Raw genomic sequence first — 19191 nt, forward strand, 5'->3', positions numbered from 1 at the left:
TAACAAGATTGAAAATCCAGTGCCATATGTATTCCTAGAAGACCAAATATTCTTTGTGTCAGAGGTAAAGTCCAAATGCAGAAGTAAATAAAAAATAAAATAATATATCCACTGCTCAAATTTCAAATAAACAGAAAAGATGAGACAAATCCCATGCTTCCCTACTAAGATTCTGAATTTGGCCCCAGGAAAACCTGAAATGGACAAATATACCTAGTGATGTCAACAATTGCCATACTATTGATTATAGATTTGATCAGATCCGTAGTAGTCATTTATTTGCCCAACTCTATAGTCCTTCCATATCTTTGGACCCCTCCCCCCCAAGGCTCAGAGTAATCACTTGTTAAATGTTTCTGAATGAATGAATAAACACATTAAGAAATGAAAGAAAAATAAGTGGGAAAATGAATATAAATACTCCCCCAAACATCCTCATGTATTCCACATATGCAAACTATATTCTAAATAAATCTCAAAAAATGCAAGTAAATAGATGCTAATGAACAGTTTGTCTTTGGTGTTCTTATTTTCTAGATTTCTTTTCCCTATACCAAGGAGGCTTCAGAGAGAGAGACCTGGGACTGCCAGAGATCGATTGCCTGCAGGACCAATCGGAGCTCCCACTTGCTCCAAAATTAATGGCCCTGGCCCCACCGTGGTAGTGCGGTTTTTCATTATATGAAATAGGAAAGTGATTTAATAATTCTTTCTGTCTTATATTGCTTTAAAGAATTTCAGACAGTTAAAAATTGCATGGATTTTTCCACCATCTGGGAGAAAGTAGGGAAAAAATGCTGGTTTTGTTTTTCCTATTTTTAATATGAGCCAGATGAAACAAAAAGATTATTTCTCAGCAAACTATAGGTCAAGTACCTATAGAGGCTCGGGGATGCTCTGTGAGTTATCATATTATCTTTCTTCCTTGACAGGATACCATTAGGTGGTGTATCATTTCAACATTTATTATCTTTCATGTCCTTTTATCTTCACACTACAATTTCTTTTAAAATTCCAATCTGCGCATTTGGTTTCATTACACAGCACTGTCTTTTACTAACCCAATTTTTGAATGGCTTTCAATATTCTTCAGTTTCCCATTTGTCATATCAACCTGAAACAGTGCCCTAGTTATGTCTGTTTTAGCTTGTTAAAAACAAACCAATCCAGGGAATGACGTGTTGGGCAATCACACCTTTAAAGGTAGGCATTAGCCTTCTGGAGAAATGGAAATTGTTTGATGGGGAAAATCAACCATTGCAGAAAATAAAACAAAAATGTTGAAACCAAATGTAGCAACTGGTGTTTGTGTTTAGAATATCGTCAATGATTTTAACATCTGGAAGCATTCCATAGACTGCAGTTTTCTACTACAGCCCATATAGGGAAATCTCCAGATTCACAAATGGAGTTGCCCGACCCGACTGCAAAGTGGTCCAGAGTTTTCCTTTGCTCCCACAGTCAACAACATTAAGACCTTCTGGCTGCATATGAGAAAAGAAGGAAGGGAGGAAGGGAGGGAGGGTGGGAGTGAAGGAAGGAAGGCGCTTTCTGCTAACTTTGCTTAGTTGAAAAGAGGTACAACCTGAACGTTTGCATGACTACCAGTGGTCTTCTGAAGCATCGTGACACTGTCTTTGGAAGTTCTGAGAACTTTCTCAGGATCCATTTGGAAGTCTTTATTTCTTCCAAAGTTTTGCTAAGCTAAAGCGATTTGCATCACAGGAAATTTGAAGGATTTTGAAGAACTGCTGGCAAGTCTCCGATGTAATGTGTCAATTAGAGTTGCATGAAGCATAACAGATTGGCAGGGCTGGGAAGTGTCATTTCAACTGAACCAGACACCAACCAGAGCAGCATAAGCCCCCCACATGATCTTGAACATGAGTTCCTCGGGCCTTTGCTCCTCCAGCTTCATACTAACAAAGGGAAGGGCCTCCCCACTGCATTCGCTTACTCAGAAGGGGACAGATCTGGCAGGCTTTGCTAAAACAGGAAAATTCAGGTTACACACTCATTTAGCAAAAGATAGAATTACCCAACAATTTTTGGGCATCAGAGTGAAATGGAGATTTTTGAAAATTTCGAATAATGCCTGATTCAAGGATTTGGGTGTAAACAAATAACCAAAATCCAAGTGAGGCAAATGGAGCAAGAAATGCCACAGAAACAACCAACCAAAAAAGGTGACTTGAAATGTTGGAAACTACTCAGGATCCTGGAGGGCTTTGTAAATTTCCTCAGTCCTAGTCAAACTCTCAGCATACAACACCCAATAAACTCTCTGGCATGTTGCTCCCAAGTTGTTCTTAAGTTTCTTAGTATTCTTCAGGCAATGAAGATAGATTTCCAAGTTCTGAACAACAAACTCACATTAGATCCAGTGCTCTTTTTTGCCTCAGGAGTAAATGGAGGGTCCCTATTTGGGCAACCTCATCTCTAAAGAGCTTTGGCTACATAACTGCAGCCAAGTTGGTTTCAGACCTTTACACCAAGTGAAAAAGAGTTTCAAGGAGAATGTATTAATGAGAGTTCCACACACTTCTTGGAGTGAGTACTTGCCAATGGAAAGCATTTATGGAAACCCCACATATATACACAGATGCTCAACACAAGTAGAATTTGAGACTAAAGCATGGTTTAATTTCTGTTTGGGGAATTTTGGATAATTATAAGAGTTAAGTTCAGGTTGAGCTGTAAAAGAGATGCAAAACATTAGCAACTCAAGGCAGGTTATTTCTCACTTTCTCTCACAGAGACATGCAGTGGTAGGCAGGCATCTAAGTTCCCTGGACTCTTCAAGGACACAGGCTCCTTTCAGCTCACCTCCCTGCAGTCACGAGCATAGTGAGCCTTCATCTTCATGGGCCAATGAAGCAGCATCCATTTTCCAACAGAACAGAGTTAAGGAAAAAAGCCCAGGCCCGGTAACTTTGAACTTTGGAGTCACATGGGCCAGGGATACTAGACCTGCTGGTACTCGTCCAGCAGAGCCCACCATTTGTTGCCTATACTCTGAGTGGGAATGCTGGATCCCACATGGAAATGGATAGGAAGATCTGGATGATCTGCTGAAAATGCAGCAAGCACCCACCTTCATTTGACTTGTAGAGATACTATTCTTATTTTAATCAACTTTTTATGGTATAATTTGCAGACAATAAAATAAATGCACCTGTTTTGAGTATCCAGTTTAGTGAGTTTTGAAAAATGTGAATATCTCTGTAACCACTTCCACAATGAAGATACAGAAAATTCCCATCTCCCAAAAAGTTGTCTTGTGCCCTTCTGAGTCAATCTTCCCTTTCCAACCCCAAGCAATCACTGATCTGAATTCTATGTATCTAACCTAAATCAGATTACATTTCTCTGTTCTAGAACTTCATATAAATGGAGTCAGGCAGTACCTACTCTTTTCTGTCTGGAATCTTTCCCACAGCATAATGTTTTTAAGATTCATCCATGTTGTGTGTATCCTTTGATGTTCCGTTTTATTACAGACTAGTATTCCATTCTAAGGATGTAACACAATTTGTTTATCCATCCAATTGTTGATGGACATTTGGGTTGTTTTCATTTGGGAACTATTATGATAGGCCACTATGAACATTCTTCTTTGAATCTTGAGGTAGGTGTATTCCTCCATTCCTCTTGGGCAGCTACCTAGAGATGGAATTACTGAGTCATGTAAATGCAGATTTAACTTGATAAGGAATTCAAAAGCTTCTTCCAAAGCAATTGCATCATTTCACCCTCCCACCAGCAATGTATGAGCATTCCAATTGTTTCACACCTTTGCCAAAATGTGATATTGTCAGCTTTTTTAATTCTAGCAATTTTAGTGAGCATAGAGTGGTAGCTTTTTGTGGTTTTAATTTGCTATTCCCTTGTTACTAATAATTCTGACCATCTGTCCATGTGCTTATTGATCATTTTATACTTCCTTTGTTAAATATCTGTTTAAAAATTATATCCATTTTTATTGGGTTGTTTGCCATTTCAATATGGAGTTATAAAAGTTATTTATGTATTCTGGACAAAAGTCTTTTGACAGGTGTATGCATTGAACATATTTTCTCCTATTGTGAAGATTTTCTCCCACAAGTTTTACTGCTTTAACTTTCACAGTTAGGTCTATGATTCATTTCAAGTTTATTTTTGTGGATGGCAGGAGGTATGGGTTGAAAGTTGTGTGTGTGTTTTTCCCTCTCATTCTGGATGTATAGTTCTTACAGCAAGCACCATTTGGTTAAACTCCTGTTCTTTCTCTGTTGAATTTACTTGGTATCTTTGTTGACAGTCAATTATTCAAATATATGTGTATCTGTGAATGTTCTCTTCTGTCCCATTGATCTATAATCTATCCTCCCACAAGACTAAGCTTTCCTGATTTTTATGTCTTTGTAGTAAGCCTTGAAATCAGGCAGCATCAGTTCTCCAACTTCTTCCTTCCTTATCAAAATTATTTTGGCTCTTCTATGTCCCTTATATCTGTGAATCAATTTTAAAATCAACCTGTCAATTTTAAAAATAAAAAGCCTGCTGGTTTTCCTTGGTTTTGTTTTGTTGGTAGAAGTTGACAATGTGATTCTAAAATCCTTATGGAAATGCAAAGGACTTAGAACAGCCAAAACTACTTTGAAAAAGAAGAACAAAGTTGAAGACAAACTACCTAACTTCAAGACTTATTATAAAGCCATAGTAATCAAGACAATGAAGTCCTGAGGTACATCAATGACACGTGAACAGATCAGTGAAACAGAATAGAGAGTTGATAAATGATAAATAGACCCACATATATATGGACAATTGGTTTCTAACAAAGGTGCAAAAGCAATTCAATGGAGGAAGGATATCCAGATGTACCACCACCACACACCCCCAAAAAATGTTGATCCATACATATATTGCCCCACATACAAAAATTCACTTACAGTTGACAGTGGATATAAAAGCTAAAACTACAAAACTTCAAGGAGAAAACCTTTGTGACTTGGGTTAGGCAGATTTCCTAGATATGATTTTAAAAGTACATTACATAAAAAGACTGATTGGTGAACTGGACATCATCAAAATTAAAAACTTCTGCTCTTTGAAAGACACTGGTCAAAGCGTGAAAATACAAGCCACAGATTAGATCAGAATATTTGCAAAGCCTATATATGATTAAGGACTTATATCCAGATTATATAAAGATTCTCAAAACTCAATAATAAGAAAATAAATAATCTAATTATTATTTAAATGGACAAAAGAGTTGTACAGACACTTCAAAGAAAACTCTATGGGTGATTAATACGCACATGGAAAGGTGCCTAATATGATTAGCTATTCGGGAATGCAGCTTAAAATCACAAAAAGATCCCAAAATATGCCTATTAGAATGGCTAAAATTTAAAAATATTGATACAAATGTTGATGAGGATGTGAAGGAAATGAAACACTTTTACATTGTTGGTGGGATGATAAAATGGTAAGACCATTCTGAACAACAGCTTGGTCATTTCTTAAAAATTTACACATGCATCTACCATGTGATCCAGTATTTACTGAAGAGAAATGAAAGCGTATGTCCATACAAAGATTTATACATAGATCTTCGTAACAGAATTATTTGTAATGGCCCCAATAGGGTTGGAAAGAACCCCAACATCCATCAACAGGTGAAAGGATAAATGTGCTATGATACATCCATACAACTGAATGCAAATAAGCAATAAAGAGCAATAAGCTAATGATATACGCTACGATGTGGATGACTCTCAGAATAATCAGGGTAAGTGGGAAAAGCCAGAAAATAAGAGTACATACCATCATACTGTATGGTTCCATTTATACAAAATTGTAAGAAATGCAAACTATTGTATCATGACAGAAAGCAGATCAGGGGTTAGTTCAGTAGAGGGGGTGTGGGAAGGAGTCTCAGGGAGGGACTGAAAGGAGCACAAAGAAATTTAGAGGGTGATCAATATGTTCATTGACTAGACCTGGGGTTGGCCAACTTTTCTATAAAGGTTTAGATAATAGTAAATATTTTTATCTTGAGGATAACTATATGCTCCCTGTCACTGCTACTCAACTCTGCCATCATGTGCAATAGCAACCATAAACAATATATAAATGCACATAACCATGTACCAATAAAACTTTATTATAAAAACAGGTGGTGGGCCAGATTTGGCCTGTAAGCTATAGTTTGCCTAGTGCCAATCTAAACTGTAGTGGTGGTTTCCCAGGAAAGCACATATGTCACACCTATCAATTTATACACTTTAAATGCATGCAGTATTATATGTCAATTTTACTTCAAAAATCTATTATAATACAAAAAACAGAGATAAGAAAAGAAAAAAAAACCCTGTATCAGATTGTACAATTATTCACAACTCTCCATCTCTTCAAGAGGACTATATTTCCATTCCTTTTAGACATGATTTATAATGTCCCTCTGCAGGCAGAGTGTACTGCCCCATGCAGGTCTGAGCAGAAGTTCTGAGTTTCATTATATTTTTGCTTAGCCTGTTACATTTCTCCCTTCCGCCCTGACAGCAGAGTCCCACATGAGAAGACCCGTGGAGCGAATCCTCACCTGTAGGCTGCTTGGAACAGAATCTTAGACCACACATAACCCTCCTTAGTATGAGTAGAAATAAATGTTCATTGCTGTAAGCCACTGAGATACTGGGATCATTTCTTACTGCACCCAAAGCTGATTAATACACTTAATTCTTTCCACAACCTTGAAATGTATGACTTCTCAGTTCTTTCCTGAAGGATATTTGCACACACATTCACTAATTGGCATTTATTGGATGCCCCCTGGGCTCTGGGCACAGCGCCAGGCATTACAAGCCCTGAGTATATCCACAGTCCCCACTCATGAGAAACCTACAGTCTAATGAGGAAAACAGACCATAAATATGAGCCTGTAGAGCAGGCTTGTCTAAGTGTTGGGATAATCAGCACTGGGACTTCAGGAGCATGGCGGAAAAGCTGCTGGACCAGGTAGAGGGAGGTGAAGACACTGCGGGGCCGGGCAAAGCAGCTTTCCAGGAAAATTTGATATCAGAGCTAATCTTGAAAAGATGAATGCAAGTTTGCTGGACCACAGAGGCGAAAAAGCATGTTGCCCTGGGCAGGGCTTTCTTCACGGGTCACAGCTTGAAGGTGAAAGTGGACCTACTTGAACACTTTCCTTCTTTACTTACCTATTAACGCCATTGCCCCATAGAGGATCTTAAAAAGTTAGACCACTTTTCAGGTAACACCCCCCTTTCATTTGGTATAACAAATTGTTCACCCCCACAATACTCTAAATAGATACGTTACTAGAAGTGAAGCTTTGGTGAGCAAAGACTCACTCACCAGTTTATAAGGCACCCCAGTCCCAGTATGGGACACATTTGAATTCATGTTTGCATGAACCGGAAACATTTTGGTTTGATTTCATCTTCTATGATTGTCAATCTGTTATGCATGTGTTGCATTCACATGTTTCAAAGCACTATCATAATTAGCCTTTATTTTGCCTAAAGGTATTTTTCTGTGCTATTGCTTCTTTTAAGTGCAAGCTGAGTGCAGAATAACCACAAGCTCTCCAAAATATGTAAAATATTTCAAGAAATGGTACAGGAAAAAAAAGATGCATCTTCTAAAGAAGGACTTACCGGTCTCACCAGCCACTGTCAAGACTTTCCTTCTTCCTTTGTTGAGTACAATCATTCATGGCTTTCTTTTATGAACAAACAGTATTTCCTTTCAAATTGTTCTTATTACTTATATAAACTTACTGTCACTTTACAGTTGATATATTTTTCTATTTATGAAAGCTATTGAGATGAAATGCACCATAATTTTCCCTGCTAAAATAATGGGACTATTTTCTTCATTCAACAGCTTTTCTTTTAAAGGCAGGGATTTTTGAGAAAAAAATTTAAAATGTTAAGCAAGTGTTGGTGTGCAATGTGGCCTAATTCCAGACTAAGGATACCATTAAAATGTACTGTCCAAACTGGAATTCCAATTTTGCTCGTCTCTCCTTACCCTTTAAGGCAATTCAAGTATCAATCCCCAATCTCTGGGAACCCGTCCCTCTTCCTGCAGGAGCGCCTTCATCCAGGACTATTTTACTCACACCATCTAGACCCCACTGGGTCCCATCTCTGCACCCCATGCTGTGGGTCATCATTCACTCTGATTATTCTGTCCCCAGGAGGGTTGGGAGTAGCAAAGCAGACAACGCCCAACTGCTCTGTTGCAGGAGATAAAGATAGAATACTGTGAGTTTCCAGATTACTGTTTTATTTATATAGGAATACATTTTTAAAAATGATAACTGCACTGCATTTCTAAAAGATATGTTTGTCTGAAGCATCAGGTTGCCCTTCGTCTTCCCATCCTTCCTTCCACCTCTCCTCTGTCTCTCTCCCACCTTTTATCTGGTCCAATAAGGTCTTTCTGGCCACCCACCCCACCCTGCTGCTATTTATACCTCTTTTCTTAGGATCTCCCTGCCCTATCCCTCACTCTCTCTGCCTTTTATGAAAATTCCAGGCTTCAAAGACCACGTTGTCCCTCCCTTTGCTGCAGTGCTTCTATTCTTATATAAATATAAATTTAACCCTTAATTGCCCTGAAAGTGTTTCTTTTTGACTTCCCAATTAGACCCAATGAAGGTCAAGGTTGTCTACATCCCAGCAATGCCCAGCCGAGTATTTAGCACATAGCAGGCAACCTGTTGTACAGAGAGGAGCCCGGTGCCCAAGTCTTACCTTGCCTGTAGTACTGTCAAATTAGCTGTGGGACTTGCTTAGCTCTCTGGAACCCAGTTTATCCCACCGCACAACGCAAGATGAAGAGCTAGAAGTAAAGGGCAATCTTTTCTGTCTCTTCTATCTCTAAACACCCTGATGCTTCTAGATGATGGGGACCATCATCCAGCACTGATGTTTAATCATGAAACTGTCTCATACTCCCTCCTGGCCAGGATTTTCTCTATATGGTCCAACTTCAAAACTGACCCTCGAAAGTCCATGGACACTGCGTATTTATAGTTGAATTCCCCATCTCATCTTCATCACAATACCCCACATACACACACACACCTGGACTGGCACCTAGAACACAACTGTTGTTCAGTAAATGCTCCACAATTGGCTTTTACATTTATGTACTTGGCAAGGTCATAGGAGGCAAAACATGGAACAGATGATTCAAACAAGGAAAATTGGAAAATATGCCACTGTCAAAGTGTTCCAGAGGTGTAGAAATCAGAATATTGAGATAGTCGAAAGAAGAGCATCGCTAGGGGCAATGACCTGAAATCAAGCGGAGGAGATGTGGAGCTGAGCAGGGAATGTTCCATTTGGCCTGTTACACCAGGCTTGACAGCCCTAAGGAGACAGTGGAAGTGCGAGTCATTAAAAAAAGCTCTTGCAGTTATGCACTGCTAATGGGAATAACCCAGCTTTGCTGGGATTAGAGAATGTCTTTTAGACTTGACAGCTCAACCCCCTTATTTTTCAAGGGAGAACCTCAGAACCCAGACATGGGAAATCACCTATTCAGGATCACAAAGTTAAACTTGGACCTGACCCCCTGCACTCATTGCACTGCCTCATTTCCCAGGTCCACATTCTCCCTCCTAAGCTTTCTTTGCAATGACCTCCCGGCCAGCTAGGGACAAATTGCAGCCTATCTACTTGTTGTCTCTGAAAGTTTCTGCATATTCCATCTTGAATCCCTCCATCTGTCTTGACACCTCACCTTCTCCAGTTCCTGGCCCTAGTCTTTCCTCTTCATGCTTTTCTAGTAGCTTCCTTTAAGTCATCTTTAGCTGGGGTGGAGGGAAGTTCTTAAGGCTTGCTCCTAGTCCTTCTTCTTTTCTCACCCTTGCTTCCTTCCTGTAGCCTTGTCCTCTTCTGCAGCGTCAGTATTCCCAAATAGATATCCCCATCCCATGTCTCATCCCGGAACTCAGCACTCATAAATCCAGCTGTCCAATAGGCCTCTCCACCCACATCTCCTGAGAACCTCAAATTCAGCATGGCCCAACTTGAACTCCAACACACACTGCTTTTCTCCATTCTTCCCCATTTCAGAAATGATGTCCCCATCCCCCTTTCCAAGTCATGCCCTCTCTACCTCCTAAACTTCTGCAAATCAGCCAACTTCTTGCCCCCTCCACTGCCACCCCCTGGGCCAGTACATGCCATCTACCACCTGGAACACTGCACCAACCTCCTTACTCAGCTCCCTTTTTCCACCCCGCCCACACTCCCTAATACCCCAAGTCATCTCTATAACAGCAAAAACTGAAGCATGCTATTCACCCTTTAAAATCCTTCAGTGGGTTTTACTCCATTAGAAGAGGTCAAAGAAAGCCCAAAGGTCCTAAATGATCTAGCCCCTGCAGACCTCTTCAGCCTCATCTTGTAACCTCCTGCACACACACACATGCACACTCATGCATACTACAAACTAACTTTACTCCAGATTCTTTGAGTTCTTTGAATTTAACCAAGACCTTTCCTGTCCCAGTGTATTTGCACAAGCTGTTCCTTCGTCCTGACATGCTACCTCCTCCCACTCCAGCCTGCTCACTCCTCAGCTTTCAGCTCAGAGACCACCTCCTCAGGGCAGACTGCCTCCTTCCCCCAGGGGTCAGGTCTCCATGCTCCTTGCTTTCATCGCACTCTCCTTTTCCTTCATCATCATGTCACCATGGTGATCCAAGATTATCTTTGTGATGTCTGCCTTACCCCTCTATAGAGTGAGCTCCAGCAAGGCCAGGTCATCTCTGCCTGGTTTGCTACTGAAGCCCAGAGCTTTGCACAGGGCCTGGCATGGAACAGATGCTCAACAAATATTTTGAACACATGAGCTTTGTGACTGCTGGATTCAGGTCTAACAGAGTGCTTTTCCACCTTTCTTCTTTGTCTCCCTTAAGGCTCAAATGGGTAATGGAAGGCACCGATGATGGAAGGTATCCAACTCACACACTTAGTAAATGTTGGATTCAAGTTTGGAGACATGTCAAAGTGAGCAGATGACCCTAGGAGACAGGACTCTGGGAAGGCAGGCATCCAGTTAGCGTGCATTTAGCACCTGCTATGTATAGGCCTAGAAGACTCCATGGATGATTCTAATGGAATAGAAGACATCTTTACTACCATAGAGAAGCTTAAAGCACCAAAGCAAGGATGGAACTGAGACCTCTAGAATATGAAATGTAATAAAACATAACCTGGAAACAAGAAACCTCACTTTCTGCACAACATATCTGCCAACCCTAGCATTCAGTGTCTGTGTATCTTTGGCAAGCGATTTAACCTCTCTGAGCCTCAATCTTTTCACATATAAAGTAGAAATAAAAATGCTTGTTCAGCCTGCATCAGTGCTACTCTGAGGATAAAATAAAATGCTGAGTGTTGAATGGTTTTGCAAACTGAGACAGAGGTTGCAAGACCTGGACCTGACATTCATAAGAACAGAGGAACTCCCTTAGGTCTCAGCCTAACTGAACCTGGCAGGGGTTTATTTGCCTGTCCAGAATACTCAAGTGTTCCTGACACCAGAACTTACCTGGGCTCTGGACAACTGCCATGCCAGGACCCCAAGTTCTACAAGGATCTCAGGGTCTCAAGAGATCCATGGGGCAGAGATGGCATTTTCTGTAAGGCAAGACAGGAGATTCACTTTTCTCTGAAAGCAGCAGGATGCACAGGGAATTTGGGACTTGCTGTTTCCTTGCTCAGACTAAACCCCATATGAGGTTTGTTCTAAGCTATTGCCTTTAATTATAGCTTTCCATAACAGCCTTCTTCCTTTACCCAGGTCCCTGAACACCATGTCTGTCTGCCTGAAAATAACACAGAATCTTTATACCCTTAGTGTAAATTAACTGCAAAAATAGCCAGAATAACCCCAAACTGGTAGGGCCCAAGAGTTTGCTTTCCCCAGGAATTCCTAAATCCTGCAAATTTGAAGAATCATCCTTACTTCAGTATTAAAATAAAGATGACTCAAAATTCCCATCCCATGTAAGGTGGGAAATTCATCATTTCCTACTCCCGATATCTCCAAGGATTCTCAGGATCTGGAGAAGCTGTCTGACATTTTCATGATAATGTCGTACTCCACTCACTCTACTTCCCCTGAATTGTCTGGACTTCTCCCCGTTGCACTCAGACCTAGACCCGACTTGCAATCCAGCCCTTTGCCCTTGGATTTCCCAAAGCGACCAGAATACAAGCCATTGGGTGTAGCTGGGTTAACTGAAGGTTCAGGCATCAGGAGTAGAAGAGGATTTATGTTGCCTCCCAGTCCAGCAAACAACTGTAACTTGAATGGGCATCCAACCTCCCAGAAGGCCCTGAGCCACGATCACCACTGGGGATTTCCTGCTGGATTCTCCTAACCTTGAGCCACCTGGTATGTGGCCATGACACTGGGTCCCCTGCTTTCCCGGCTTCCTCCATAAGGCAACAGAGGGCAATGGCTAAAACACAGCTGCTAGATTCACACCGTCTGTGAGCAAATCTTCCTCCTACTATTCCTTAGCCCAGTGACCATGAACAAAATATATAATCTACTTGGTACTCAGTTTCCCATCTATAAAATGCAAATAATACTAGCATATACTTCATAGTGTTGTGAAAATTAAATTAAAATAGCCAAAGCACTTAAAACAATGCTGGAAAAGTCAGCCTTTATTATCATCTTCTTCTTCATCTATGCTACTCCCATAAAACCCATAAAATACACATGCCCCCACTTCTCATATAGAGCACTTTGGTCCTCTTTGTTTCCCCAGAATTCACACTGACCATGCACGGAGAGTTTCATACATAAGTAGCCCTTAGCACAGCACATCCATCCTGGAAAGGACCTAGACCCTTGTCATTCAAAGTGTGGTCCTTCAATCAGCAGCTTTGGTTTCATCTCAGAGCCAGCTAGATCTCTGTAATCAGAATCTGCATTTTAAGGAAGTTTCCAGAGTGATTCACATGCACAATGAAATTTGAGAAGCAGTGAATGAGACCACATCCCTAGAAGGTATAAGCAGCTGCAGCAAGTCGTGGGCTGAAACAGCATTCGTTTTTCTCTGCTCTGTACTTGCTTAGCACCTGCCTGATAGGCTAGAAATATTTTTGGTATTTTGAAGAGCTCAGCATCAAAGGCCATTTAGTTCATTGCTCACGTGTTCTCTGAACAAGCAGCAGCCACGACAGCACCGCACATTGCTGGGTGTTGTGGGTGATGTCACAGAAGTAGGTCAGACTAGTTTCCTCCAATATCTGGGCCGTGTGTCAAGAACCAGGATAACCAGAAAGCAGCATCCTCAGTAAGGAGCAATAGAAAGTCAAACGTAATCAACAGCATAAATGAGCACCATCTTGATAAACTTGCAAATTCCTGGCTGCCTTCGTTTCAGAGGCTGCCGTAACAAAGTACAACAGACTGTATGGCATCAAACAACAGAAATGGTTCTCGCACTTGTGGAATTCCGAAACCGAGTTGTCAGCATGGTCCTGCTCTCTCTGAAGGCTCTAGAGAGACTCTTTCCTTGCCTTTTCCTAGGTTCTGAGGGTTGCCAGCACGCCTTGGTGTTCGTTGCAGCTGCTTCTCTGCACTCTCTGCCTCTGTCGTCATCACGTAGCCGTCTGCCCTACATGATCTCTGGGTCGCTAAGTCTAGGTCTCCATCTCCTTTCTCATAAAGACACCAGTCCCTGGATTGAAGATCCACCCTAATCCTCGACCATCTCATCTTAACTGGATTACATCTGCAAAGCCCCTCTTCCCAACTAAGTTCACACAGGTACACAGGGTTTGAATATAACTCTTGGGGAGACCCAATTCAGTCTATTACATTGGCAGACTTCTGACCTACTGAATCAAACTCTTGACCTCAGGCACTGAGCCCTACCCTTTATTCCCAACACACTTACTACTCACTCACCCAATCTAGAAGCACCCTGGAGTGTGAGACCACAGGTCCCAGGAAGCAGAATGCCTAAGTGATAGATCTGGAGCCAGTGGCCTGGATCCTAATCTCACTTCCACCATTTACTGGCTGCATAAATGTGGGCAAATAATTTAACTTCTCTGTGCTTAAATAGTCTTCTCTGTATCTGTAAGATAAGAAGTTACAATATCTAAAGATCTCAGAACTGTGTTTGGCCATAGTTAATGCTGGATGAATATTAGGGATTTCGTGGCTAAATTCGCCCTGAGCCAGTCCTGGAAGCTTTGTGTTGGAAGACATGACACATGTTCCATGAATCTGAGTATGTTAAGCCTCAAACTGACCTGTAGCACTCCTATTTTCTTCTGCTTCCACATGGAAATCTCTGGTAATGAAAAATCTTGGGCTGCACTATTTGTCTGGGAGTTGCTCACCCAGTTAAGACTGAGGGCAGTGGCACTCAGCCTTGGCTATCCATTGGGATCACCTGAGGAGCTTGAAAAAAAGCTTATGCCTTGGTCACATGCCCAAGAGATTCTGAACTTGCTCTGGGACTTGGGCTGCCTATTTGGAATTGCTGAATGCTTCCAAGGTGATTCCAATATGCATCAAAGGTTGAAAATATCTGTCATTGGGCTACATCACAACTTGGTTGCAGGAGATAGAATATTCCAAGGGTGGGGGTGGGATATTATCATTCCCACTATCAGTTTTGCAGGAAATAGATGGGTCCTCAGCCAGGAAATTGCAGAGATTGGTCTTATACCAACAGAGTGGAAACTTTCCTCTCTTTTTGTTCTTGGATTTGAATGTAGAGTTCTACGCATGTTGAGGGATCAAGTTAAAGGTAACCTCTTCCACAAGAAAGCAGGTTGGAAGCCAGGCAAAGTAGCAGTGGCATGGAAACCCCAAAATGAAGATAACTGAGATGTGTCTTATAATCTGGACTACCCATTGTCTGTGTGTTTACACCCTCTTGCCATATCTTGGTCTTTAAAACAGCTGCTTGAATGTGTAAGCCTTCTGGGAAATAAAAGCCCTGTGTCCCTCTCTGATCCAAAACTTCTTCAAAAATGAAGCCTAATATATTGCCAAGTTCCATTTAAGCCTCAGCAGACTTGTAACTCTTACCTTCTGGTTCATTGGACTTACTCCAGCTAGCTAACAGAGAGGTGAAGAAGGTCAACCTCCACACCAGGGAACCAAGAGTGCCTACAACTGCAAGCAGAATTGTATCCATCATCATGTGGAATCTAAGCCCCCTCTTGATACAGAGGGGGAGTGGACATAACCATCCCAGGAGCCACAGGATGGAGGAATAGAGTATGGATTAGAGTGGACTTACCGATATTCTTCTATGTCTGCTTGTATTCTCATCAGGAGGCACTGGGGATCTGTGTCTCTTTTTGTTGCATCATCTTGCTGCATCAGATCTGTGTGTGTGTGTGTGTGGCACCACACCTCGGCTGGCTGCGATTTCACACTGGGTGGCTCTCCTTGTGCAGGGGCCACTCCTTGCACGGGGAGCACCCTTACACAGGGTCATCCCTGCATGGGCCGGCACTCCTTGCGTGCAGCAGCACTGCTCGTGGGCCAGCTCACCACATGAGCCAGGAGGCCCTGGGTATCGAACCCTTGGACCTCATATATGGTAGGCAGATGCTCTATCTGTTAAGCCATGCCTACTTCCCTGGAGCCAGATTCTTGATCAAGCCATGCCTGTAAATGAACCCACTGCTGGATTTCTCCTTAAGAGAGGTAGTAAAATTTTAGAAAAGTTTAAGAATCTGTTTCTGCCAGCTTGAGTCAGCGCTTTTGTAACCTGAAAAAAAGGCTCCTAACAAATAGGCAATTGGGTAAGAAGCCATTTGGGTCTGCTATTTCATGTGCCACCCCATCCACAACTGCCAGCAGCTATACCAAACAGAGCACTTTCCTATTTGTACTGCTTACCTATTGTTATGTATCAAATTACCTCAAAACTGTGAAGTTTGAAACAACAAACTCTGATTTCCTCAATTTCTATGTGGAGGCAATTCAAGTGTGGTTTCGCTCGGTGGTTCTGCCTCAGGGACTCCCAGTGTGGCTGCGCTCAAAGAGCATTACAAGGACTGCGTTTATCTCAGGACTTGACTGGGACTGGAGGATCTGATCCAAAGATGGCTCATCCCAAGACTGTTGGCAGGAAGCCTCAGGTCCTCACTACATGGACCTCTTGGAGCTGCTTGAGTATCCTCACAATATGGCAGCCAGCTTCCTCCAGAGCATGCAACCCAAGAGAGAGAGAAGAAAAGGAAACTGCAGTGTCTGCCACCAACTAGTCACCCAAGTCAGACACCATCACCTCTGCCACATTGGTTAGTTACAAGTAAATCACTAAGTTCAGCAATCAAGGAAAAGGGAGTTACACCCAACCTTTTAAGAGGAAGAGTGTCAAAGAATCTGTGCGTGTATTTTTAAACCACATTATTCATCTTGAGGTTTCAGCTGAAATGACATTTCTGGTAGGAATAGGTTTTGGACTTGGAACCATCAAAATGGGATTAAAGGGCATCCTCCAGCCTTCTCCAGCACCTTGTGCCTACTTTTATCAGTGCCCTGAGCTCTCTGCCTAATTGTTGGTTTCTACTCCCTGCCCCACCCTGCCACATACACACACACACAAATAACTAAGAAACTCCTAAAAGATGGAGACTATTATCTACTGTCGTATCCTCAATGCCTACCCCGTGCTTGGTCCTGAGAAGATTCTCAATGATATTTATAAAAGAATGGACCCAGCTCTGCTACCAGCTGAGTGATCCTCAGTGAGTCCATCCTTTTCACTTGGGCCCCAGATTCCTCATGCATATAATGAAGGTGTTGAATTATATCATCAATCCCCAAGGGATATCACATTGCTTCTGCAAGGTGATAGAAAATGTGGCACAAAGAAATGATTCTGTGGTTATATCAGCTCTCTGTGTCTGTGCAATAAATCACCCTAAAACTTTGAGCTTAAAATAACAACCTATCATTTCTTACAATTCTGTGGATTGACTGGGCTCAGCTGGGTGGCTCTTCTGCCCCTTGAATGACTCAGGTGGTTCATGTGACTGCATTTAGCTGGGATCTCAGCTGTGACTAGAACAACAAAACTGGTCTCATATCCTCCAGGGCCTCCTGCATTAGGTCTATAATCTAGGAGTCTAGCCGAAGCTTTTCTACAGCATGGCAGCTGGCTTCTAAAAGAGTAGACGTTCCCTGGCCTCTGGAGGGCAAAGGCCAGAACCTGCTCTGCTCTTATATGTCATATCTCCCACACTGGGCAGATCACAGGGCCAGCCCAGATTTAAGTGTAGAGAAAATAGACTTTAAGATTCCCTGTGGGGAGGTGTGGCCTGTGTATACAGAGAAGGGAGAAATTGTTGATGGCCATGCTGCCACACTGGCCAAAGAAATTCAGAAAATAGGGAGTTTAGGCAAAAGAGGTTTTATTTCTTTGTTTTAGCTGTAAGAATTCTCAAAACCTTTAAAATACTCATGAAAATTACAAGTCTCCAAGAAAGCAATATTCTATACAAAGTTTATCAAACTCATTGGACCATGGAATCCTTTTTTGGTTCTCTATCTGTTTGCTCACTTTGCATACCAGTCTAACTCAAAACATAAACCTTTTCATATCCAGAGAGAATATTTTGTTTGTTTGTTTTTTCTGTATGGGTAAGGAAAGGAAAAATGACCAGGTCAGAGAGACTCTGACTTAAGTTTCTTTGGTAATTAATTAATTAGAGTGCATGTTTTCTTAATTCCTAAGCAACTTAAGGTTTTTAGTTTCTATATCTCTTCCTGGGTGGTGTTTTTTCCTTTATTTTTAGTTTTATTATACTGTAGCTGGGAAATTTCTGCTTTTGAGAAACTTTTGATTTTTGTTTATTTTCAAAGGGTTTCACTTAACTGTATGATCAATTTTATGTATGTGTAATGCATGGTTGAAAAGTAGGTACAATCTCCATTGGTAGGATATATCACATTTACTGTAGTAATGAATTCCATCATTTAAATTAAATTGTTCTGATTCTCTGTGTATGTATTTCTCTTGTCCAATAATTGGTAAATATTGAAAGAAACATCTTTCATAGCAAGAGTCTACTGTTCTTCCTCTATAGCACCCATTTCTGCTTTTTATAGTTTGATAGTCAGGTGGTATATACTGGAATATATCACTTTTAAAATTTTATCATAGATTTCACCTTTCACAATTATAAAAGCTCTCTTTATAGCCCATGTAATACATTTTGCCTTGCAATCAACTTTGTGTGAAATTTATTTCATTAATACTGATTTCTTTGGGTTTATATTTCCCTTGTAAATCTCTCCTCATTTTTTATTAAGATTTCTGCATCACTTTGTTGTATTCTATACATAGTTGTATATTTTAACCCTAATTGAGTATATTCTAATTTTATAGAGATAAGTCATTTCTGTTTAAAGCCACAAATGACGCACTTAGGATTCTGCCTTTACATCAGTGTATGTTTTTAAATCTCCGTTATTCTTTCTTTTACTTTGTTACTTGGAGTGTAGCTACTTGTTTTCATCTTCTCCTTGCTTTAATTGATATATAACTATGTTTATTTTTATCAATGGTTATCTTTAACTTTTCTCTATATTTTGTTGATTTGTTACTCTAAATTTTTCTAATTATGGATATTAGGATTCCTATGACTGCCTGATTCAGGAAGGAAAGATTTATTATGCATATAATGCCTCAGATTGTCCTCCACTTTCCAATTTTTTTATGTAATTTCCAGATAGACACAACTATTTGGACATTTTCTTTCAGCTTTGAAAATGGGTTTAGAAAAGCTATTTAAATCTGATTATATTCATTCACCCACTTGTATATATATGAATGTATATATATATATATTCCGCATATATTCTAGACCAAGAATAGGGGTGAATCAGTGAACAAGACTGACAAAATCCCTAATCTCATGGAGCTTCCATTCAGATCAGGGAGATGGACAATAAATATGTCACAAACATGAAATAAATAAACAAGATAATTGCAGCTACTTATGACTGCACTGAAGGAAAAAGCAAGCAGAATAACGACCTGAAGGAGTGGGTGTCACGGGCTCTGGTGGAGCGAGGGGGCTTGAGCAGTTGCTTGAATGGTGAGACAGAGCCGGCCCTGAGCAGACCTGGGGAAAGGCCTCCAGGCAGGAGAAGTGGGGG

This window comes from Dasypus novemcinctus, chromosome 7, assembly GCF_030445035.2.
Source record: "Dasypus novemcinctus isolate mDasNov1 chromosome 7, mDasNov1.1.hap2, whole genome shotgun sequence".
NCBI lineage: Eukaryota > Metazoa > Chordata > Mammalia > Cingulata > Dasypodidae > Dasypus > Dasypus novemcinctus.